Below are 26,499 nucleotides of genomic sequence, written 5' to 3' on the forward strand. Positions count from 1 at the left end.
AGGACGACAAAGACAAAGTGAGAGAAATCAGGGCTTGTATGAAACTATATAGACAGTGATGTTTCCCTCACTTCATCTGCAAGTAGAGCAGGAATGGGAATGATTAGTAGTGGTACAAAGTGCCACTGCCATGCACCATATGGGGACTTGCAGAGTACATGTATGTAGACGTAGGTGTAGATTTAGATTTATACAGGAGTACAAATAAACTAAGCTGTCAGCACTTAAGAGATGGTAACTACAGCATTCATCATACCTATTGCCCCTTTAAATGTCTGGAGCGCTATAGTTGAATATGATATTGGAGGACGCATGTTTGTCTTATCGAGGACCTGGTATGAATTGGTCACTATTTAATTGTGTGTCTAACACCTCTTGAGTGTTAGCACATGACACTGACAAAGTTTGTATTGTGCTCAATATGAAAATGGTTTGATTGTTTCCCATCTGGAATTGTGTGTAAGTTGTTTTGATACAATAAAAATAACTGACCTCAAACATACTTTAAAGTGGGATTTGATGATGTCCTCAGGTCTGAAATTTTTCTAGCTCATTCATAATGTGAATCAGTGAAATGAATACAGTAAGATGGATAGTACAGAGATATGCAGCAATTTATTTGAATATTTCTGTGAATAACACATATAGCAGACATCTGCTTGGAATTCATCAGACAGCCGTTTGCTGAGTCATTAATTCATTTCCTCATAGGCTGGTTTGCTCCACATAATAATGTACACTCTCAAACACTGAAATTAATGGACCCATCATTTGGATGAGATTTTAGCCATTTTACAACCACATGAAATTGCGAAAGTGGTTCAAAAGCAGTTTTATGTAAAACTTGATATCACAAAATTTAACAAGATACTAGAAAAACTAAAGAGAAATAATCCACTGACTGACATTGGATAATGTTTTCCTCATCCTCAAATGTCTTGGAATAAGCAGACAACAGCAGAAAATCACTGTTGTATCCCCGTTTCCAGACTCCTGCTGTTCCTCACTATTGTTAGTCATGCCAAATGCGATAGACGTGTAGCTTGATTTTTTGTGTGTGTGTGTGTGTGTGTGTGTGTGTGTGTGTGTGTAGTTTTCTTCCTGGAGAAGATTCTGTCCCAAAGCTACAATGTGTAACAGTATTTTCATTGTGCCTGTCTGCAACTCAACAGGTCATCTTATGGTGAACAGCAATCTATCCCTTTCCTAATACTGTTTATATTCCAATCTGGAGTTTCCAGTGTTTGATAGATGTGTAAATACCTTACACTGGTTGTGTGCTCCAATATTTCTTCCAAGTCCAGACTGCTTTACAGTTCACAGCCAGTGATAAAAACTATTGCACACAATGACCTAGGAGAGTTAGGAAATAATATTTTGAGCTGTTTGAACCAGGATTAGGAAGTGTGTCCTTCCTCCTCTTATTATGATGGGAAGCAGCACTCCCAAAGGCATTTCAAAGCTACTGCTACTGCCAGCTCCTCCTCCCCCCAACTCCCCCTCGCCAGGGAGAAATTCATGTACCCCTTCTGTCCACACCTAGTGGAATCGCATGGGCAAATGTCACATCTGTTTTCAATGTGTTTGCATGTTGTAACACTACTATTGATATTGTAAATAATTTGTACTGATTAATTCTGAGTAATGTAAAATGTGTATTCTTTATTACGAAATGTATTTGATCTACTATAAAGAAGTAGAGTTGTGTGAAATATTTACTCTTTGTGAGTTAAGTTCTTTGTATTACTTGGAGGGCAATATCATTTAATCATGGATATTTTTTGTTAACTCCTTAATATGTTTACATGATGAGATTTTTTAAAATATGTCTGTCTGTAACTATGTAACAGCTGGTTCATACCTAGGGGCTTTGCATTATATAAAGTAAAACCAAGAGTAATTCCCCTCTGCAATGGAAGTGAGTTGACATGAGCCTGGGCAGCAAATGAGAGAGCACAGTATTGAGTCGGCAGTCAGTAACTGATGAATGAACAGTGCAGGTGCTGAGCAAGGCTTACAGTACTGCAATCGAGATGGAATGGCCTCGGATGTAATTTGTGATTGAAAATAGTGCTCTAGCTTTGGGAAAGGCTCTAAAAATGATATTAATGACGCCAAGAAGAAGTAAACAGAGCTTATTAATGCCAACGTAACAGCCACATGCTCGCCGCAACCACTTCACCACACATACGAAAGGTCAGAACTGTATAACTGTATGAACCAGTAATTTTGTGTTTGGTTTTGTGAAATTATAATTCTAATATTGAAAAACTGTTTTTGAAGAATTAGTATGTCCTGTGCACTTATCCAAATAGGATACTCTCCTTGTAAGTGACGAAATCTGAGTGTCCTTTGTAAAAATAACTAGTTAAATTCTTGATTTATACAAGAATGCCTGGAATTCAATGAGAAATTAATAACATGTTGTTGATTAAATTAACTGTTGCATAGACAAAGAAAGGCATTCAATGAGAGATGTATTACAAAGTTTCAAGAGCTTCATATTGCTTTAAATGTGTGTGTCAAAGTTTTGTGATAGTACACTTAATGTGCTTGGTAAAATTACCTGTTTCATATGTAGATAAAAACAAACTCTTTACGTCTGATCATTTTGAATCTTAAATATGAACTGAACTTAAGTATGAAACCAGGCAAGAGTATTACCTGGGGAAAAGTGTTTTAATGTTCATTTGCTTTAAAAAGTGTCAGTAAAATACACTTGCTTCACAAGTGGTATCAAAAAGCAGTTGGTTTGGATGTTGATGGAAACTGAACTTTCACTTGAAGTCATGTTTAAAGTAGTAGAGAGTATTGTCAATGCTAGTAGTGTTGAAACATTGCAAGATTAAAGATCTCAAGCGAGGGAGTAATCTGACTTTTACCATAATACCACTTGTTTCTGGAAGTGTGTATAGTTTGCTCATATGATGAAAAGACAGTTTATGGGATTACATTTCATTCTTTTATATCAGAAAGAAATCAATTTGAATAGTTGTTTCGCAACCAGAGAGACCTGAAGTGATTATTGAAAGAATAAATTTAAAAGGTTTGTATACAGTGTTGTCTTATAGCATATGTACTGTAAATGTGTGTTAATCAAGCTGGGCTACTATCATGTGCTATTTTGTCTTGTGTGGGTTCTGAAAAACAAGTTTAGGCTGAATTAGTTAAAGGTAGAGGTAATGACTGTGATATATGAAAGGAAAGGTCTCAATTGTAATTCTATGACTTATCTGTGAAAGTGATTACTGCTACTACCCACTTTGTAGTTCATCCAGTTGTATGTATTCGTTGCACTTCACTAATCAGAAATTAATGAAAAGTCCTCTTGAAATAGTAAGAATAGATTCTTTCAGAATAATTTTTTCACATTATTATGCCTAATTAGGCTGGCAACCGTATTAGTATTTCATTCACCAATCATCTGTTACTGAAATTTCTTGCCAAATTTAGTCTTTCTGCAATCTGCCAACTACTATCATTACGAAGTTAAAGTTCGATGCCCTTTCTTCTGTTAGGAAAAACAGTCAAATCTAAAACTCCTCTCAGAGGGTAACACCTAATGCATGCTTAGGCCATATTTGATACCAATAGTACGTGGTTGTGTTGTGTGTAACCTCCTTGTGACAGTCTGAAAAACCTCCTTGTGACAGTCTGAAAGTCCTGTTATTGGGAAACTGTGTAGTTCACACATTATCGCGACGCCAGTAGTGTTATACGTAGCTTTTCCCGTGACAGGACTATTTGTTCTGTTGGGGTATAGGTGTTATAACGTCATGTATCTGAGGTGGGATGTGAGAACCAGCCCAGTATTTACCTAGGTGGATATGGAAAACCATCCAAAAAATACATCCAGGCTGGTTGGCACACCAGCACCTGTCATTAATCCGCAATCTAGATTCAACCTCGGGCTATTGCAGCTCCCTCTGTACCAGAAGTGGAGGTCTTAATGCACTCAGCTATGCGAATGGGTCTGCATTAAACTGTGAAGCACATTTGTTATTGCTATGGTCTTCAGTTCAAAACCTGGTTTGAAGCAGCTCTCCATGCTGGCCTATCCTGTGCAAGTCTCTTCATCCCTACGTAACCACTACAAGTCTACATCCATTTGTTATTCAAACTACTCATTTAATTCCCAGCATTCTTCTGTAGTCTCACATTTCTAAGCTTCTATTCTGTTCTTTCTGAACTGTTTATCATAAATATTTTATTTCTGTACAGGGGTAAACTCCAGACAAATTCTTTCAGAAAAGACTTCCTTACACATTAAGTTTATATTCAATGTTAACAAATCCCTCTTTTTCAAAAATGCTTTTGTTGTTATCGCCAAGTCTTCATTTTATATCGTCATCATTTTAGCCACCATCAGTTGCATTGCTGCCCAAATATCAAAACTCATTTACGGCTTTTAGTAGCTCATTTTTTAAACTAATTCCCTCAGTATTAATTCAACTGTATTTCATTACCCTTGTTTTACTTTAGTGATGGTCATCTTGTAACCTATTTTTAAGAAACTAACAATTCCATTCAATGGTTCCTCCAAGTCCTTTGGTGTCTTTAACTGAATTATACTGTCATCAGAAAATCTCAAATATTTTTATTTCTTTTCCCTGAACTTTAATGCCCTTTCTACATTTGTCCTTGGTTTTCTTTACTGCCTGTTCAATGTACAGATTGAAGCTGAATGTGAAGACTGAATAACACTGGGGGCAGCTGAAACCCTGTCTCACTCCTCTTTAAATGCACCTCCTCTTTCGTATCCTTCGACTAATAAATTGCAGTCTGGTTTCCAAACAAGTTGAAGACAATCTTCCACTCCCTGTAGTTTACCCCTGCCACCTTAGCAGAGGGAGAAATTACAGTGAGAATCCCACAGCACTTGGTCACTGGCCCACAACTGTTCTTATTTTACATTAACAATCTGTCATTTTATTTGAATCCAGAGACAGAATTAGTCCTGTTCCCACATAATACAAGCATACTTGTGAAGCCAAGCAAAGAAGCATCAACACAGAAATGAGTAAATGACATTTTTCTGAAAAATATGGAATGGTTTTGCATTAATTAGCTAGCCTTAAACTAAAAAAAAGAGCAGTTTATTCAATTTTGTACTGTCAAAATTATCCCACCTCCTATTCCCATAACATATTTATAAGAAATTATAAACAGGGTAGAAAACTAAATTATAACGTGTCCATACTGATGAAAACTTAAACTAGAAAAACCACATAGTAGAGCTGCTAAGACATTTAGGTTTGACTACTTTTTCCATAAAAATAACTGCAAAATTTGTGGCTACAGAAGCCAGTAAGTTGACAAATTTTTCATATTTTCTATTCATTAATGTCTTATAGAATAACATTCTGGGATAACACCTCGCTCAAGCAAAAGGTATTGATTAAATAAAGGAAAGTAATTACAACCATGTGGGGAGCTCACAGGTGTACATCTGCAGGCAGCAGTAGCTCTTTAAGCAGCTGTGAATATTGATCACAACCTCACAGTACATTAATTCACTTATGAAATCTGTCACCAGGAATCCATCTAAGTTCAGCAGCAATAGAGATTTTCAAAATGATAAGAAAAGAAAGAAAAATGATCTTCATTACCCTTTTAAGAAATTAACTTTGGCACAGAAAGGGGTGAAATATGCAGTTATAAAACTCTTCTCACGCAAATAATGTGTCCGACAGGTAGCAGAATGTTTTCAAATTTAAAAAAATAACAAAACTAAATAAAAAAAGACCCTGTAGAGAGACTATATGAAGCCAAATAAATGATGTTGTTATTTTCATGTATTTAAGTGTTCTATTGTTCTGTTGAAACATTCCCGATCATAAAGTTGAGTCTGATCGATGGCGCAAGTATTACCTATAACTATTCCAGTCGACAGCGTCAAAAAGTTTCTCTAAATCTTCCATGTACCTACATTTCTCCAAAATACAACCTGATCTTCTCCAATGTTGGTTTCTACCAATTTTTCCATTCTTTTATAAATAATTCATGTCAGTATTTTGTAACCATGACTTGTTAAATTGACAGTTCTGTAATATTCATATCTATAGGCACATGCCACTTTTTAACTGGAATTATTACATTCTTCCTGAATGTCTGAAGGTATTTCACTTATTTTCTACATCTTGCACACCAGATAAAGTAGTTTTGTCATGATTAGCTCTCCCAAGCACCTCAGTAATCCTGAGAGAATGTCGTCTGATTCAGAGTCCTTGTTTCAGGTTAAGTCTTGCAGTGCTCTGTCAAATTCTATTTACAGTCACATATCTTCCATCTCATTTTCCTTTCTATAATACTGACTTCAATTTCATTTCCCTTGTGTAGCTCATTTTAAATATTCATTACGTCTTCAGCAGGTGACATCAACTTTCCCTTGAATTTGCAGAGCTCATCCAAATTGTCTTGCTATATGTGATACCTAACTGCTGAGTTGAATACAGTATTACGTCAACTATTAAGCAACTTGCACTGTGTGTGTGTGTGTGTGTGTGTGTGTGTGTGTGTGTGTGTGTATCACGTAAGATGTAACACCCCTTTTATTTCATGAACAGTTACACATACCAAAATGTGTTTTTTTGCAAATGTTAAGAGTGTTGAAGGGCATGTATGTTTTTGTTTGGTTAATGTTTTTAGTGCTAGTATGAACCGAGGTACTGAATTAAATATGTTTTTTAAATCAAACCATCTACTTTTTATAACTGCATTCAACATTTCTTGAGGAGGTATTAACAGTGATATAGCATTTGTTAATGTTGATGTTGAAGCCTGTCACAAAAAAATTCACGAAATGTCCTAGAATGTGAGCGCACGATTGCTGGAAATAGTATTTGTGGTACAAACACTGTCAAGCAGGCATCTCAGATGAGACTGCATAGCTGTATACCATAAAGTAGGCTTGCAATATGAGAATAAAACTTTATTTTCCCTTGAACCAACTTACAACCTAGATGTAGGTTCACTATGAACACTGTATATGGAAATATGACATAGGCTAGCATCTAGCATATCAATATGCTGCAGAAAGCAACTTCTGAATTAAATATCTAAATGTTAGAAGTAATATATGACCTCTGTCTTCTGTACATGGCTATGAGCTGCTTAGAGGTAAAATGCATGCTGTTGGACAACTGTCTCTACCTACACTGCTATAAATTATATCATACAGGATACATTTGTTAAACTAAACATTTCATTAAAAATACTTCGGTGATCACCAGTACATTGCAAAATAAATATTCTTCACTCGAAACATTGTTTAATGCTGAATGTTAGCACATAATGACAGTGTGTACCAATGTCCATTTAGAATGCCTGAGGTAGAGTCAGGTGCCACAATGTAATTACCTATGACGACGCACCTTACGTTTACACTCCATGGCCACTGATGTTGAACCTGAGGAAGCTAGTGTGGTTTTTTCGCTGTCCATTAGCGGATGTTATGCAAATTTGCATTATTGTGGTTAGTAGACGTTGCTTCATCGATAAAGAGCACATGTTGCAAAAAATGTAGGGTCATCTCAGTTGCTGAAAGGCAAACCAATAAAATTCTGTATGATGTTTGAAATACACAGTTGTCAAGTGCCTGATGAAGTGATAGATGATGAGGATGGAAATTCTGTTGACGCAGACTGTGAATGTCACTTGTCTGGCTGATTCCATATTCCTTGACAATATGTCTCGTAGCACTGTGTGGATTCATTAGCATTGTAGCTAGAACAGCTTCTTTGTGTTGTCTGTCAGTTGAAGTCCTCTTTCTCATTCTCTTTCTGATATTCAAGCAGCCTGTCCGAACCAACTTCTTAATAATTCATGCAACTGCCTGGTGCATCAGACACTGGCTATCTGGATATATAGCCCTACACCACTGTACTGTTTTTATGGCATTTCTTTTACAGTTACTGTATAAAATTAGCATATCTAACTTCTCCTCATTGTTGTATGTATGCACACTATGAACGTTGAAGCAGAAATGAGTGGTCTAGTGGCCTGCAGTGCAGGTAAGTAAACAGGCAAATGTGTTGACATTCTGTCACAGCGTAGCACGAGAGCTCTACTTGGCAGTGTTTGCACCACTAATGTCAATATCGGCCACCATGCTCTCAAATTCTATGACATTTCTTTAATTTTTGTATGACAAGTTTCAATGACAACATTAACAAATGCTTTATCACTGTAATTGTCTTCTCAAGAGTTATTAAATGCAGTTATAAAAGGTATACAGTTCCATTTAAAAAATATTTGCTTCAATATCTCCATTTATACCAGCGCTAAAAACATTAACCAAACAAAAAAACACATGCCCCTGAACGCTCTAAAATTTGCTGAAAACTGCATCAATATGTGTAACCTTTTGTGTAATAAAAGGGGTGTTATGGCTTATGTGATTCACCCTGTATAATGACTGTTACTCAGACACACGCATGGTGCATGTGCAGTGTGTGTGCTGTCCATATGTAGAACAAGAAAGGCACACAATCTACCTGAGTTTGACTGAGGGCATATTGTGATGGCTCAGAGGCTTGGCATGAGCATTCTGGAAAGTGCATGACTTGAGGAGTATTCAAGGAGTGCTGTGATGAGTTCTTCAACATGTGGTGAAACCATGTCCACCGTCATGGGGTTGGGCGGCCACCCTCACTACAGATGTTGAGCATCGTATGCTGCGCAGACTTATAAAACAGGACAGGTGGTGAACTGTGGCAGAACTATCAACAGACTTTAATGCTGGACAGAGTACAAGTGTGTCTGAACATAAAGTGCACTGAACGCTCCAAAGGATGGACCTCCACAGCCAATGACACATGCATGTTCTGATGTTACCACGATGACATTGGCAACTACAACTGAAATGGGCATGTGACCATTGGCAACTACAACTGAAATGGGCATGTGACCATTGGCACTGGATGTTGACGCTGTGGCAGAGCATTGCATGGTCTGGTGAATCCCGATACCTTCTTCATCATGCCAATGGGAGAGCATGAATCCAATATCTTCCAGGGGAACAGCTCCTTGACACCTGTACTGAGAACAGACACAAGCTGGCAGCGGCTCCATTATGCTCTGGGGAACATTCACATGGGCATCCATGGGTCCAGTGAAGCTCATGCAAGGCACAATCACAGCTCAAGAGTATCACACACTGGTTGCAGACCAAGTACACCCTTTCATGATCACCATATTTCCTGACAGCAGTGGCATTTTACAACAGGGAATGCGCCATGTCACAAGGCCAGGAGTATGATGGAACAGTTTTAGGAACACAGTGGTGAGTTCCAATTGATCTGCTGGTCCCCAACTCACCAGATCAGAACATCGCATCAGACCTTATTGACCACCCTCCCCAGAATTAACGGGAATTGGGTGACTTGTGTGTGCAGATGTGCTGCCAACTCCCTCCAGTGACCCACCATTGCATCCATGCCATGATGCATTGCTGCTGTTATCCGAGCCAAAGATGGACATATAGACTATTAGGTAGGTGGTCATACTTTTGGGGCTGATCAGTGTATGAGAGGGTAAAAAAAAAACCTGGAATAACACTGCTTGGGAGGAGCTTGTGTAGTACACATTTCTTCCGCTAGGCTTGTATAGCACAACTCATTACCAGTTCAGAGCTGCCTGTGTTGTCAACCTCGCTAGTTCTGTTCATCCCCAGTGACCGTTTTTGCTAGTGCTGTTTTTTTCTTGTTTTGTTTCTCATGATGGCAGGTGAACAATGTGTAGCTGTGAAATTTTGTTTTCTACTTGGTAAAAATGCTGCTGAAATTGTTTTAATGTTGAAAACACCTTACCAAGATGATGCTATACAAAAAACTGAAGTGTACGAGTAGTTTGCTCAATTTAAAAATGGTGACATGTCTACTGATGACAAATCGCATTCTGGACATCCATCAACTGCCCAAATCGTCAAAAATATTGAAAAAATTAGAGCTGAAAGACCATTGACAGACCACTGATGAACTGTCAGTGATTAGTGTATCTTTGAGCTTGGTTCAATGAATTTTAACAGAAAATTTGGGAATGACACGGATTGCTGTCAAGTTTGATCCTCAGGTTCTGACTGCCAATCGAAAGGAATGTCAAGTTGAAACATGTGGTTTGAAACAGCAGCTTGAAACAGATCCAGATTTTCTGTCAAAGGTCGTTACTGGAGAGGAGTCAAGGTGCTATGGGTACAGCCAAGAAATAAAGCTACTGTCAAGCCAATGGAAGACATCTTCATCACCCCATTCAAAAAAATGTTGTCAAGTCAATAAAAAATCAAAATAATGCTGATTTACTTTTTTGATGCGAAGAGCGTACAGTATAACCCCGTTTATACGTTCCTGGAATCAATTTTTCCCGCCATTTACGACATTTTTTTTTTTTTTTTTTTTTATCGGTCCTCTCAAATTTCCTATGCCCACAATGTTAATTTGCACCTGATTTTGCGTCAACATATTTATAATTTTCCCCCAATTTATGCATTACGAAAAAATGTTTGTGGCCAAAATATGATGCTGGCATGATGTTGGCCATCCAGTAGTGTTTACAAATATTAAGTGGTTAAGTTTCTTGACACGAGGGCACTCTACTCAGCAGATTTTAACTGGTAAACGAGTAAAAGTTATAACAATTTGTGCCATATCTCTTGCCGCTGCCAAGCTCTAATGGTGTGGTGGCTGATGGGAGTAACTAGGTTCATTCAAATGAAGATAATGTGACCAATCATAACCATTTCCAAACTGTCTCTACTGCGCAAATGCAGTTTCGTGATTGTTGTGCTCATCGTGACAGCTCTGTCGAACTATATTTAGCGTGTTTCAGCATAGGGCCACGTGAAGCGCTAGTTGACACAGTCTTTCACTTTGTGTTGCTCATATGTTTTTAGTGTAAACACAGTGCTGGTTACGTATTGTATTCATGCTGGGCAAAACGTGTTTCGAGAATTTATTCTCATTGTCAAGTGCAGTATTTACGAATTTATTTTTTGTGATGTTACACAAACAAACAATGAGAGTGATAGTTTATGTGTGTGAGTGTGGTTTTCTACATAACTAATGAGGTACAGTACCTGATAACCTCAAAAAGACAACTACAGTGCATGAGACGCAGAATAACACATATTCAAACACCATACAAAACACATATTTGCACTTGACAATGACAAAAAATTCTCAAAACTCGTCATGCTAAGCATGAAAAAATACATAACTAGTGCAGTATTTCATTATTGTATCAATATAATAGAGGGAAACATTCCACGTGGGAAAAATATATCTAAAAACAAAGATGATGTAACTTACCAAACGAAAGCGTTGGTATGTTGATAGAGACACTAAAAAACACAAACACACACACAAAATACAAGCTTTTGCAACCCATGGTTGCTTCATCAGGAAAGAGGGAACCTTCCCTCTTTCCTGATGAAGCAACCGTGGGTTGCGAAAGCTTGTATTTTGTGTGTGTGTGTGTGTTTGTGTTTGTTAGTGTCTCTATCAACCTTCCCTCTTTCCTGATGAAGCAACCGTGGGTTGCGAAAGCTTGTATTTTGTGTGTGTGTGTGTGTTTGTGTTTGTTAGTGTCTCTATCAACATTCCAACAATTTCGTTTTGTAAATTACATCATCTTTGTTTTTATGATGGTATCAGTTTCATAACTTTCAAAAAATGGAAAGTTCACTATGGATTAACAACAGTATGGACTCATCTCTGTCAAAAGACATCGTGCTGTACATTCCGAGCGGCATGTAAAAATCTGTAACCACCGGACCACATGCAACTCATGATGAACAGTGTCTTTTTACAAATATTTACAAGCTGTGGAGCACACAGTATACAAAACTTTCACGTTGAAAGCAGATCTCCCATAACAATGTTTCCATTGGCCTTTTTTTGTATTATCATAACAAACATAAGACTACCGTGTTCAGCATAATCACCCACACAACTAGCAGTTAGGTACACCCATGTTTCCTTTGCAAACATGACTTCCTATCTATTTAGGTGAAGCTGGAGAATGTCTTGAATGTTCAGTCTCTAAATATTATTTCTGTTTTTATATAACATTAAAACAAATCATATTTTAATGATTTGTCATTATTTGTATCCATATTCAATGCACAAAATTGGCTAGATTGTGGCTTTTCGCTACATCTGTCGACAATGAAGATTAATTAATTGCCAAGCACTTGTAAGAGTGGAAGGCTTCTTACTGCAGTTGCCAAAAATTTAAACTGATTGATAACATGCTTACCATTTTACGTCTTGTCTTTTTTAATTTTATAAATACACGAAGAAACAAGAAAAGAAAAAGATTACATTTCAACTTCAAAGTTGCATCATTAAATTAAAACAGTAATCAAACAATGGAAAATCCAGGATATAATGTAACAATATTATGAAAAGGAAAGTTGCTACTCACTGCATAATGGAGATGCAGAGTTGCAGAGAGGTACAACAAAAAGACTGTCACAAATAAAGCTTTCAACCAGTAAGGCCTTCGTCAAAAACAGACGACAGTCATTCTCTCTCTCTCTCTCTCTCTCTCTCTCTCTCTCACACACACACACACACACACACACACACACACACACACACACACCTCACACGCACAATTGCACTCTCAGGCAACTGAAACCACAATGCGAGCAGCAGCACCAGGGGATTATGGGAGTGGCGACTGGGTGGGGGTAAGGAGGAGGCTGAGGCAGGGAGGGGGAAGGATAGTAGGTAGGGGTGGCAGACAGTGAAGTGGTGCAGGGGGCAGGTGGGGAGGAGGGGAGGGGGAGTGGAAAAGGAGAGAAGTAAAAAGACTGGGTGTGATGGTGGAATGAGGGCTGTGTAATGCTGGAATGGGAACAGGGGAGGTACGGGATGGGTGAGGACAGTGACTAACGAAGTTTGAGGCCAGGAGGATTACAGGAACATAGGATGTATTGGAGGGAAAGTTCCCACCTGCGCAGTTCAGGAAAGCTGGTGTTGGTGGGAAGGATCCCTGCGGAACAAGCTATGAAGCAATCACTGAAATGAAGGATGCCATGTTTGGCAGCATTCTCAGCAACAAGGATAGTGGGCAGGACATTTCTCATTTCAGGGTACGACGAGAGGTAGTCGAAACCCTGGCGGAGAATGTAATTCAGTTATTCCAGTCTTGGGTAGTACTGAGATATGAGGAGAATGCTCCTCAGTGGACGGATGGTGAGACTTTGGAAGGTGGTGAGAGACTGGAAAGGTAAGGGACGGGAGATTTGCTTTTATACAAGGTTGGAAGGATAATTATGGACCATGAAGGCTTCAGTGAGACCTTCAGTACATTTCAAGAGTGACAGCTCATCACTGCACACACGACACCCACGAGTGGCTAGGATGCATGAAAGGGACTTCTTATCATGGAACGGGTGGCAGTTGTCGAAGTGGAGGTATTGCTGGTGGTTAGTAGGTTTGATGTGGACAGAGGTACTGATGTAGCCGTCTTTGAGGTGGTCAACATTTAGGAAGGTGGCTTGTTGGGTTGAATAAGACCAGGTGAAGCAAATGGGGAAGAATTTGTTGAGGTTCTGGAGGAATGTGGATAGGCGTCCCCACTCTCAATCCAGGTCGCAAAGAAGTCATCAATAAATCTGAATCAGGTGAGGGATTAAGATTCTGGGTGTTTAGGACTCTAGGTGGCCCATGAATAGATTGCCTCAGGATGGTGCCATGCAGGTGCCCATAGCTGTACCCCGATTTATTTGTAGGTAATAACTTTAAAGGAGAAGTAATTGTGGGTGAGGGTATAGTTGGTCATGGCGACTAGGAAGGAGGTTGTTGGTTTGGAATCCATCCATCAGTATACAATAGCAGTAAGGCCACATGTTAGTGTAAATGGGCATGGCATCAACAGTGATGAGCAAGGCACCATGTGATAAAGGGACAGGAACCGTGGAGAGTCGGTGAATGAAATGGTTGACATCTTTTATATAGGAGGGTAGGTTATGTAACAGGTTGAAGGAGTTGGTCTACAAGAGCAGAGATTCTCTTAGTGGGGACACAGTAACCAGCCACAATGGGGCATCCTGGGTGGTTGGGTTTATGGACTTTAGGAAGCATGTAGAAGGTAGGAACGCAGGGAGAGGTAGGGGTGTGCAGAGATATGGACTCTGGGGAGAGGTTCTGGGATGGGCCTAAGGATCTGAAGAGTGACTGGAAATCCAGCTGGATTTCTGGATTGGGGTCACTGTGGCAAGTTTTGTAGATGGAAGTATCTGACAGCTGACGGAGTCGTCCTGTCAGGTAATCCTTGTAGTTTAAAACAACAGTAATGGAGCCTTTATCTGCAGGTAGGATTATAAGAGATCAGGATCAGTTTTTAGATGGTGGACTGTGGTTCTTTCTGAAGATGTAAGGTTACTTTCCATGTTGAGGGATTTGGGGAGTGATGGCGAGGCAATGTTTGAGGTTAAAAAATTCTGGAAAGTTAACAAGGGGTGATTTGGGGGCAGTGGGGGTGGATCACGGATGGATGGAGGAGTGAAATGAGTAAGGCAGGGTTCAACATTGATCTCTGGTTGAGTCTGATTGGTACGGTTGGTGGTGAAAAAGTGTTTCCACTGTAGGGACTGGGAGAAGGAGTTAAGGTCTTTAACAAGTCCTGCATGATTGAATTTGGGAGTGGGGCAAAAGGTGAGGCCTTTGGAAAGGACTAATATTTCTGTGGAGCTAAGGCTTTTGAGGAAAAGTTCATGACTGTGTTACAGGTCTGTTTAAGTTCTGGATTCTGTGTGATGGTGGGAGGGAGTTTTGAAGGGTGGGGTTAAGTGTAGTAGGTCTGCAAGACAGGGTTTTCAGTTATGAGGGGATGTGGGGGAAGTTTGGACGTGGCTGTAGAGGTGGTGGACAGTGGTACTCCCGAGGCAGGAGTAGGATGTGAGCAGGATGGAGCCCTTTTTGAAGTGGCAGTGTGCATGCTGCTCTATTTTCTGGATGGCAAGAGTTTCAATGTTTGTTTAGGGTTCCAGTAATTTGGGACTGCATAGCAGGAGAATTTTACAGATGGAACCCTGAGCTGTAATAGACACTGACAATGAAAGTTATGAATGTATCTATTACTTTTAAAAATTAATAACTTCTAAGCACTTTAAGTGATCTTACAGAACAAAGTGTCCACAGGTAGTGCTTGAGAACAGCTACTGAAAAACAGCTTCAGAGTTGCTGTTAGGGTAATAAAATTTGAGTTATGTGACTGGTATATTGATGCCATGGACTAAAAAAACACATTTAATGCAAAATAAATCACAATATAATAAATGTGTCAGCACTGTTAGATAATAAACTGCAATTTTTTGGAGGGAGGCAAGGTACTGCAAGGAGGTTAGGGCACAGTTTTGTAGGACTATCTCGGTGAGGACCTACGATTGGCGGAATCTGAACAGGTGGAGGCCATTGTGAAAGGAGGGGTGGCAGCCAGAGATGGGTAATTTGATGTAAGACCATTTGGGGGGTTTTCATGAGCCAAGCAACAACACAGGAACTGAGTTCTGGCTAGGGATAAGGAAACTTTTCTGTATTGATGCAGCTGAAAGGAGCAAGGATCCATGATAGTGGAAAAAATGCAAAAAATTACATCACCTATCCACCAAAGGCAGGGCTACCTGTGAAACCAGTCATGTGATCTACAAGCTAAGCTGCAACCACTGTGTTGCATTCTATGTGGACACGACAACCAACAAACTGTCTGTCTGCATGAATTGTCACTGACAAACTATGGCCAAGAAACACCACATTGTTGCTGAGCATGCTGCCAAACATGACATCCTTCATTTCAGTGATTCCTTCATAGCCTGTGCCGTATGGATCCTTTCCACGAACACCAGCTTTTCTGAATTTCACAGGTGGGAACTTACCCTCCAATACACCCTACGTTCCTGTAACCAATCTGGCCTCAACCTTTGTTAGTCACTGTCCAGACCCCTCCAGCCCCTTCCCTGTTCCCATTCCAGCACTACACAGCCCTCATTCCACTATCGCACCCTATATTTTTAATTCTCTCCTCTTCCGCAACTCCGCCCCCTCTCCCTACCTCTTCCCTGCCCTACGTCTAACCTGCAGCACTTCACTGTCCATCACCCCTACCCTACTATCCATCACCATCCCTACCCCAGCCTCCTCCTTACCCCTACCCAGTCACCACTCCCATCACACACTGGTGCTGCTGCCCGCATTGTGGTTTCAGTTGCCTGAGACTGCAGTCGTGTGTGTGTGTGTGTGTGTGTGTGTGTGTGTGTGTGTGTGTGTGTGTGTGTGTGTGTGTCACCTATTTCTGACTAAGCCCTTAATGGCCAAAAGCTTTATTTGTGACAGTCGTCTTTTTTTTCCGATGACTCATCATCTCCGTTATATGGTAAGTAGCAACTTTCCTTTTCATGATGTTGTTAAATTAAAACAGTATTTGATATCGCACAAATTATATTTTGAAATAGTTTCAAAACAACTACTCTCTCTCACTTATATATGAATGAAAGTAAGGATTGTTAATTCAGTTGCTGCAAATTTGGTTAATCTCAAGAATTAGGTAAGAATTGACTGCCACATTTAAAAAATTGATTTTATGCAAAATCAGCCAAAATATCCATTTAAGGAGTTAAACAGCTAACGTCCATATTGCAAAACTAGTTTGAATGGAAGTATTGAAACATATATCACATACACAATTTATATTTCTGTTTTTGAACAACTTTAAACAATGTAAACCCAATAAAATAAAGAAAAAGTCTCTAAATACACTGTAAGGATTAATATGCCTCGAAGTGGTTACCCTTGATGCAATTCAAATTCAAATAAAATTACATTTTTGGAGGAAAAGAGACTACATTTAACAAACTAGTACAATTTGAATAATCTTAAATAAGATAAAAATAGCCCATCTTTTTCATATTCAGCACCTTGCAAATAGTAAGTGCAGATGAGCAGAGAGGCAGGTTTTATCTTATTGAATTTCCAAAGTATTTCACAGTTGAAGTGAGCAATTTTCTACACCTAAATTTGCGACAGACCAAATTTGGGACACATTAAAAAGATTTTAAAATAAAAAAACAAGAGATCTCAATTAAATGTAATAAATGCAAAATATTACTTGTCACAAAAATACATTAATTTATATTTTATTAGTACCTTCTAAGATGAAGCTAGTAAAACATATTGATACAGACAAAATAAATACCTAATTCGAGATAAACTGTTTCATAACTGTTAAATCTGGGACAGATGTCTTAAATTACCTTCGCAAAATTTGGGATAGAGCTACAAAACTGGTGCCTGTCACAGAGAGGAGGAAAGGGGAGGAAGGAGGGGGAAGTGGGATGGGATGGATGATCTCTTGTATATGCTCAAAGAGTTTCAAGGAAGTGTAATAGGAAAGTTATATATAGAAACAATACATCAATCAGGGTCTCCAGCACACACAGATTGTTTGCTGATGGTTCTGTTGTCTATGCCTAGATCAGAGCAGGATAACAAACTGATTGATAGTTAATTGTTTACAGGACAGCAGCAGAGTAACCAATCCGAGAATTAGTGTGGTCACATCTCCAGTTCTTTGCAGCATTATATCAATCTCCTACCTCACATAACAGTTACCACTGGCAGCTGCAGATGCTTCTTGTGGATGGAAACATTACCTCTATGGTTTTATTTTACTGTGTAGTTTGTTTCACTGTGTGCCAAATTTATTTTATGAAACAAATCTCTAAAGCCACAGTAAAAGTGGGCAGAAAAATGATAAAGATGTTACAATCCTGCAAAGCGCATTCAACGAAGCACATTACAGGAGAGTGTGCGAACGTATTCAGAATGTCATCACATAACTGTTGCTGCCATAGCTATTACACATGAGTGGATAATATTACAAGCAAAAAAAATTAACCTCCTCCCATGTTCAACTGCCAATCACTTTATTATTCTGATCCTGGTATACATACAAGTATTGTCACAGAACTTTTGTGTGGGAATGCGTAACAGAAAACAATATTTAAACATGAAAACTCCAGGTAGGAATATCAGCAATGTAGGAAAAGATAGATTGCTACTTAGTGTATAGAACATGCCTTAGGTTGCAGACACGCACAATTAAAAGACTCTTACATAAAGCTTTCAGAAACAGCTTGTCAGCAAGAGACAAACACACACCATTCATACACACAAGCAAGCACAGCTCATGCACACATGACCACCACCAACTCCAGCATCTCACACCGCAATGCCGGTGCGAGGTGCTGGAGTTGGTAGTCAGGTGAGCATGAGGTATGCTTGCTTGTGTGTATGAATCATGTGTGTTTCTCTTTTGGTGACAATTGTTGTGACTGAAAGCTTTATGCAAGTGTCTTTTAATTGTGCCTATGTGCAACTTCATGTGTCTTCTTTACGGTAAGTAGCAATCTGTCTTTCCCTACAATGTAGAAAACAATGTTTACTTTAATAACACAGGAAGGTATGTAACACTTTTGGATTAAATAAGCAACAAGTTTCTAAACAAAAATTCTTCTCAGGAACTGCCCAGAAAGAGCATTTCAGCTTCCTTCCCAATTTTTTATCTGTCAGGCAGTTAATATCACTGGGTATGTGATTAAAGATTTTAGAAGCAGCATTATTCATCTCTTCCGAGTTAAAGCCAATTTAATGAGTAATAACGATGTACATTTATTTTTCTTCCAATATTGTAATTACAAGACAATATACTTTCTGTACTCTAGTGAATATTTTTCATGAGAAAAAAATATTTACTGTGATGCTGTAATTAATATACGTAACTCCTTGAACAGCTGGTTACAAGATGGCTGGGAAGAGCACTACCTGTTATTCTTATTGCACTCTTTTGAGCAATCAAAATCACAATTTTATTACTTATAATCATTGATTTAGCGTACAGAACACACATCAGTGTATGTAATGTAATAGAGACATAGAAAGTGTTGGAAAAACCTAAATTAATCAGAATTTACAACCATCAACACAACTTTATTACATTACTTAACGAACGCAGCTTTATCATTATTTAAAAATTCTGTGAATAACTAATAATATTTTTGCATTAATTATATCAGGTAACTTTCTTTTCAGCAGGCCTAGTTTCATACAATGAAAGTCTTTCACTTTCAATTTATTATAAATTTTCACATCCATGTACTGAGAAGTCTGGAAATAGCATATTGATCTGTGAAATGGAAACATAGAATTTTCTTTGCTTATAGCATAATAAATTTCACTGTGAATGCAAGACTGTTTTATCTGTCAAGTAGTTTATGTGAGAAGACCATTGTTTTTTTTCACAAATAACCCCAGGAATTTGACAGAATTTTCCTCCCAAGTTTCTGATTTCTATAGGTAATTTGGAAAGTATTTGATTTTTTTGTTTAGTTTTATATTGTTTTAGTCAAGTCTTTGTCATGTTTCATTTTCCACCATTTAGATCACACTACCTGTAATATTCTAAGCAGTTTAGTGTGTCACTGACTCTTTGGAGAACTTGCTTAGTGATTCCACTCCAATGAGTTTAAATGTGTCATTTGAAAACAAAACTGAATAGGGATTATATACAGAGGTGTATCACCTATTAAAAATAAAAACAGGATTGGGTCTAAAATGGAACGTCGTAGGACTCCCTGCAACATTTTTTTCTGTCCAAGAATAAATTTCCTGTGCATAACGCTGCAACCACATTTTGCTTTTGTATGTTAAATACAATTTGAACTACTTCAAAACACTACTGCTAATCATATAATGTAGACTTCCACAGCCAGTATATGCTTCCTTGGATTTGTAAGCTTCAGGCATGGTTCAATTGTTTGAGATTGATTGTTAAAGCTTCATGAGTCATTATAGGCTCTGATGATGTCTCCAGCATTGGAAGAAGAACATTTTAGAAGAGAACTATGCCACAGACCATGGCCTACTACCCATGAAACAAAAATCATCAAAGACAACAATGTTAATTTTGTATGTTAGTACTTTATGGAGCATTAGGGAGTGGTTTACACAATCAAAACATCATAGAAAATCCTGTATACATAGATAAGGAAATTCTATGACAGATTTGTTGGCTTCCTGGAATCCAAACTGATTTAATGTGATGGAATGTATATTGGAAAGACAGATTAGAGGCCACAGGAGGGGAGAGTGTTCACTGCAGTTGATAAAAATATTGTCTCTATTGAGTGTGACAGTGAAGTTATCTGGTCACGTATAACAGGTGTAGGTGAAAACAAGTTACTTATTGGATGTTTTTACCAGGCACACCATTCTGCTGTGACAGTTTTAGAGTCATTCAAAGAAAGTCTATGGCCAGCAGTGTGTAAATACCCAGATCTTGCAACACCAGTTGGAGGTTACTTTAACGTACCAAGTATAGACTGGGTGTCTATGGATTCATTGCAGAGGGTGCAGACAGACCATCGTCCAGAGTACTTTTGAACACATTTTCTAAAAACCATCTTGAGCAGCTAGTTCGGCAGCCCACTTGCAATGGAAATATCTGAGACCTTGTAGCTACAAGCAATAGGCCGAACCTTATCGACACCAGTATACAGATGGGTGTTAGTGATCATGATGTCCTTATAGCAACTATTGTTACGGAAGTTAATAAATCAGTTAACAAGGCTAGTACAGTGTTTTTGGTAGGAAGAGCAGATTAGCAGATGTTAGTATATCACAGAGACAGTGAATTGACATCATATAGAGGAATTATTGGCAAAGTTTAAGCAGACTGTAAATCACGGTATGGAAAGTCATGTGCCTGGTAAGTGGATTAACAACAGTAAACACTCAACATGGTTTAATAACAAAATTCAGAAGATGCTGAGGAAGCAGAGGCTGTTGCACTCTCATTTCAACAGAGAATGCACAAATGACGATAAGAGTCGTTTAGTAGAGACTGGTGCATCTGCGAAAAGATCTAACAAGGGGAGGCCGCCAATTGTGAAATTCAGATTCGATTCATACTGCGCATAATAAAAGCTCATGGCCAGAGGTGTAACGTGGCAAAGCACCAAGATGCACTTCTCAGCCTTTGTCGAGAAAATCGACAGTTAAAAGAAACCGTTGCGGTGAAATACTCTCTATGGTTAATAATTTTCTATAGCATCGTGGTGCAGCGGTAAGCGCTCGGGTTCATAATCTGAAGGTCGCCGGATCGAATCCCGCGGCATGCAACTTTTTTTATTATTTTTCCGTTTGTTTAACAGGGTGTACCAAAGCTCTCACGCCCGCACTGATTTTCGACAATGTTATAAGTTGCGCTAGGGACCGCATCTACCTTCTTTCTAAGTTAGCAGGCAACTACGCTGTTATGCGGTGGCTCGTTTCGGCCCATTCAACATCTGTCCATCAAGTGTAACGAGCGAGTAATGGAGTTTATATTTCATACCTGCCACAGCAAATTTGTGTTCGTGGGGTCTCTATTCTAATTCGAATGTTTGACTTACGCTATACTTATTCGTTTCGGAATATCGTTTCTACGTCTTCCGTTAACTATACGTGGTAAACATTATGGAGACAATTAATAACATTTGTGAAATACAACTTTGTTTGCGGAAAACATAATGATGTTCGAAGTCGCCAGGTTTTCCACGACAAACGACTTTCAACATCTTATTATATGCATAATTGTTGCAACTGATTGCCGGGAATTATATATATGTGTGTGTGTATATATATATATATATGTATACACATTTGAATTACAAAAAACAAATACTAAAAAAAAAAAAGTTGCATGGCGCGAGATTCGATCCGGCGACTTCCGGATTACAAACCCGAGCGTTTACCGCTGCGCCACAACGCTGTAGAAAATTGTAAATCGTAGAGAGTATTTCACCGCAACGGTTTCTCTTTAACTGTCGGTTTTCTCGACAACGGCTGAGAAGTGCATCTTAGTGCTTTGCCACATTACACCTCTGGCCATGAGCTTTTATTATGCGCAGTATGAATCGAATCTGAATTTCACAATTGGCGGCCTCCCCTTGTAAGAGTGAAGCATACAACAATTACCACTGTCATACCTTAGCAAAAGATCTAGCAGAGAACCTGAGGAACTTCTGGTCCTATGTAAAGTCGCTAAGTGCACCTAAGGCTTCCATCCAATTGCTCATTGTCCAGTATGGTGTAGCACTTGAAGATAGCAAAACGAAAGCCAAAGTTTTAAATTTGCATTCAAGAAATCGTTCACACAGGAGAATCGTACAAACAGACCATTATTTGAACACCAGACAGACTCCTGCATGGATGACACAGTAATAGGTAGGTATCCCTGGCACAGAGAAATGATTGAAAGATTCGAAAGCAAATAAGTCAGTAGATCCGGATGGAATACCAGTTTGGTTTGACAAAGAATACCCTACAGCACTGGCCACTCACCTAGCTTGCATTTATTGCAAATCTCTTGCCCAATGCAAAGTCCAAAGTGACTCAAAAAAAGCGCAGGTGGCTCCTGTTCCTAGGAAGGGTTCACAAACGGACCCACATAATTACAGACCAATATCCCTAACTTCAGTTTGTTGCACAGTAACTGAACATATTCTTAGTTTGAATATAATAAATTTTCTTGAAACTGAGGAGCTTATGTCTACGAATCAGCATAGTTTTAGAAAGCACTGCTTGTGTGAAACTCAGCTTGCCCTTTTCTCACAACAGGCAGATTCCATATTCCTATATTTCCAGAAAGCATGTGACTTGGCGCCCCACTGTGCGCTTTTAACAAAGGTGTGAGCATATGGAATAGGTTCACAGATATGTGAATGCCCAAAGACTTTTTAAGTTATAGAACCCAGTATGTTGTCCTCGATGCAAATGTTCATCAGAGACAAGGGTATCATCAGCAGTGCCCCAGGGAAGTGTGATAGGACTGCTTTTGTCGTCTATATACATGAATGATTTGGCTATACATAAATGATTTTGCAGACAGGGTGGGCAGCTATCTGAGGTTGTTTGCTGATGGCACTGTGGTGTACAGTAAGGTGTAGAAATTGAGTGACTTGTAGGTGAATACAAGATGACAGACAAAATTTCTAGTTGGTGTGATGAATGGCAGCTAGCTGTAAATGTAGAAAAATGTAAGTTAATATGGATGAGTAGGAAAAACAAACCCATAATGTTCAGATACAACAACTGTACTGTTCTGCGTCACACAGTCACTTTGTATAAATAAGCAATACGAAATGGAATGAGCATGTGAAGACTAGTACGGAAGGCAAATGCTCGACTTCAGTTTATTGGGAGAATTTACGAAACTGCGATGGAAACTAAATATGGACACTGATGCTACCTGCTCTTGATAACTGCTCAAGTGTTTGGGATCCATACCAGGTTGGATTAAAGCAAGACATCGAAGCAATTCAGAGGCGGGCTGCTGGATTTGTTACTGTTAAATTCGAACAACACTTAAGTGTTATGGAAATTCTTCAGGAACTCAAATGGGAATCCCTGCAGGGGAAGTGATGTTCTTTTCGAGCAACAGTATTGAGAAAATTTAGAGAACCAGCATTGAAGCTGACTGCTTAATGATTCTACTGCCACTAACATACATTCGTGTAATGCCCACGAAGATAAGATATGAGAAATTAAGCTCAAACGGGGGTATATAGATAGACTTTTTCCCTCCCTCACTATCTGTGAGTGGAACAAGAAAGGAAATAACCAATAGTGATACAGGGTACCCTCCACCATGTGCTGATGGCTAGAGTTGTATCTATGCAGATGTGGATACTAGATTTGGCTCTAAAATGTTGGACTGAATTGCAACAATTTTTTCCATTACTTTCTTTCTTAAAGACGAGTTACCCAAGAATACAATTCCATATGGAAAATAAGCAGAGTATGTTAACTTGCTGATTTGTCTTTCTCCAAGGCTTGTAATATCATGCAACACAAGAACAAATGAACTATGTTGCTGAAGAAACTCTAAAATGCTTTTTTTTCTTTTGTTTTTCAGTTTTAATTTTGATCAAGATTCTGCCTCCTCGTGCTTTAAATTCATCACTGGTTTTGTACCCTTTAATGAGCAGAATTGAATGCCTTGCATTAGAACATTGTCCAGGTATCTAAGGTGTAATATAAGGGGCAATCAAAAAGTTCCATTCGAAGGCCATACAGTCCTAATCAATTTGCCCATCAGCCAAAATTCCTTTGACCACTAAGGCAATCATTCCTTTGACACACCAAGTTGAAGGTACCCTTTTGATAAAACACTACATCCTGCTGCATGAAGAAGTATGTAACTGCTTGCTGCACATCGTCATTCCACAGGAATCATTGACCTTTCAAGACCCATTTTAGGGCCCAAAGGCTAGATAATCAAATGGAGAGAGATGAGGACTGCAGGGGATGTGCACAAGTATCTCTCACTTGAATTGACATAACTTCTGCATTATGAGATTTGTGATGTATGGACACATGTTATCATGAAGCAGCAGCACCCATTCCACAATGGTGGTTTTTGACATACATGCTGCTCCATTCATGTTCTTCATTCTCTGATGGATACCTGGTGGTGTTTGTCCTTCACCAGCCAAAAAAACAATAACAGCATGTTGGTCCTGTTTGGAACATCTGGTAATGATGTCACCATAGTTCAAGTTCCTGCATTTACCACACGCACATTGGAAAGACGCGATTCCCACAGTATTCGCTTGCCAAAATGTTGGTCCTTATATACCCGCATCGGAGTTGCACTATGTTGCATATATGCTGCAGCAATGCTCTCAGATGGAAATTTTTTATCACCGCTTCTACTATGAAGAAATATGAAATAGTATGAACAAGTGAAATCAGTACTAGCAAGGATGACAGCATAAATGTATTCCATCTGTTAAGAAGCCCATGTATAAAATGTTAATGTGACAGAGTACTCTTATAATTTTTGGGGATCTTATCCAGAAGGCCTCAAAACAAACATTCCAGGAATTTGGGTACATGTCTCTAGGATCATAGTAGTTCAGTACAGCTTAGAAACAAATGGGAATCACAAGAAAGCCAACATTGCTCGCATAAAGCCCTGTTAAGTAAATTTAGAGAGTTAGTATTCAAGTGGAATGCACTACAGTTCCATTCTCTCCATCATATACCATGCACAGAGAAAATAACATAAATAAGGATGAGAATGCAGTCCTACAGACAGTTACTTTTTTTCCACTATAAATGCAAATAGAATAGAATGGGAAATGGCTAATATTACTACAAAGCACCTTCTACCATGAGCTGTACAAATACATATATATTTGCAGATTTAGTTGTCTGGCTATCTTGTAGCCTACATCCGTTGCCTGCCAAAAAAAGTGGAACACCCAGAAGAAATGGTCAGACATCAATGTAACCTCGTAGACACGCACATCATCAGCAGATGAGTTGCAATCCTTAATGACAGGTAGAATGACCACCACAGTGCATTCATGTTGTTTGTGTTTAGTGTTGTTACCAAACATGGTAGGGTATATAAGGTGAGAGAACAGCATTATCAGCACCTTACAGAGTTTAAAAGGAGCCTCATTGTGAGTCCTGACTTGGCCAGCTGGTCTGAATCATGCAAGATCCAGACTTGTGAGGCATCTGGACGTGACTGCGGCCCAATGTCGGACTGCATGGGAATGTGAGGACAGGTCCCAAACAAACACAAACGGCCACCAGCTACATTGTACTAAGAGCACCAGGCACATCGTAATCCCTTCAAGTCTGTGCCTGCCATTCTAGAACAAGTGACAGACTGTCTGAAATACTGTGTGTCATGTCACACCATCAGTCGGACACTAGCAGCTTTAGGAAATTACCGCTCCTGTTTAGGTTACCATTAATACAACACAAAAAGCTGCATTTGGAGTGATGCCTTGACGGAGAAGCACAGATTGATGATGAATGGTATCACAATGTGTTCACTGATGAATTGCGGTCCTTTAGTACCTTGGATGACCATTGTTGGTAACTGGTGGCAACCTATGGAGGTCCAGTTCTTCCAATGTTTTGGATAGGCACAGTGGTGTGACTTCTGGCATCATGGTGTAGGGAGCTATCAGGTATAACTTCAGGTCACAAATGGTAGTGATTGAGGGACCTCTGATAGACATCCTGCATCCTCATACATTACCCCTCACATGACAGTAATGCAGTGCCATTTTTGAATAAGACGATCCCTTTTCACAAGAGGGACATGTTCTATGAACTGTCTGTGCTATGTTCAGGCAGTCCCATGGTCAACAAGATCCTTTCACATGTCCCCAATAGAACATGTGTGATCAGCTCAAGTATCAACTCCGGCCCAGTGCTAGCACCCAGGTTGTCAAGGACCAATTACAACAGTTGTGGCCCAGTTTGTATAAGGAGAGGAAACAACAGCTTTATGACATGCTTCCCAACCAAATCAGAGCATGCGTCAGGCCAAAGCAGTGCAATGTCGTTCTGATAAGTGGGCTTATAATGCCAAGTTCTTTGTCAGTTTGACTCGATTTTGTAATCACTGAAATACTCTAACATCATATCCTCTCAC

At 39.1% G+C, this 26,499-nt stretch overlaps 1 protein-coding gene across 1 annotated transcript in view; it reads right to left on the reverse strand.

Annotated features, from left to right (window-relative positions):
* Nucleotides 1-26,499, reverse strand: part of LOC124802687 (daxx-like protein) — a 140,634-nt gene that overhangs the window by 11,133 nt on the left and 103,002 nt on the right. The gene's annotated exons all lie outside the window — the stretch shown is intronic.

Source organism: Schistocerca piceifrons, chromosome 6, assembly GCF_021461385.2.
Source record: "Schistocerca piceifrons isolate TAMUIC-IGC-003096 chromosome 6, iqSchPice1.1, whole genome shotgun sequence".
Lineage (NCBI taxonomy): Eukaryota > Metazoa > Arthropoda > Insecta > Orthoptera > Acrididae > Schistocerca > Schistocerca piceifrons.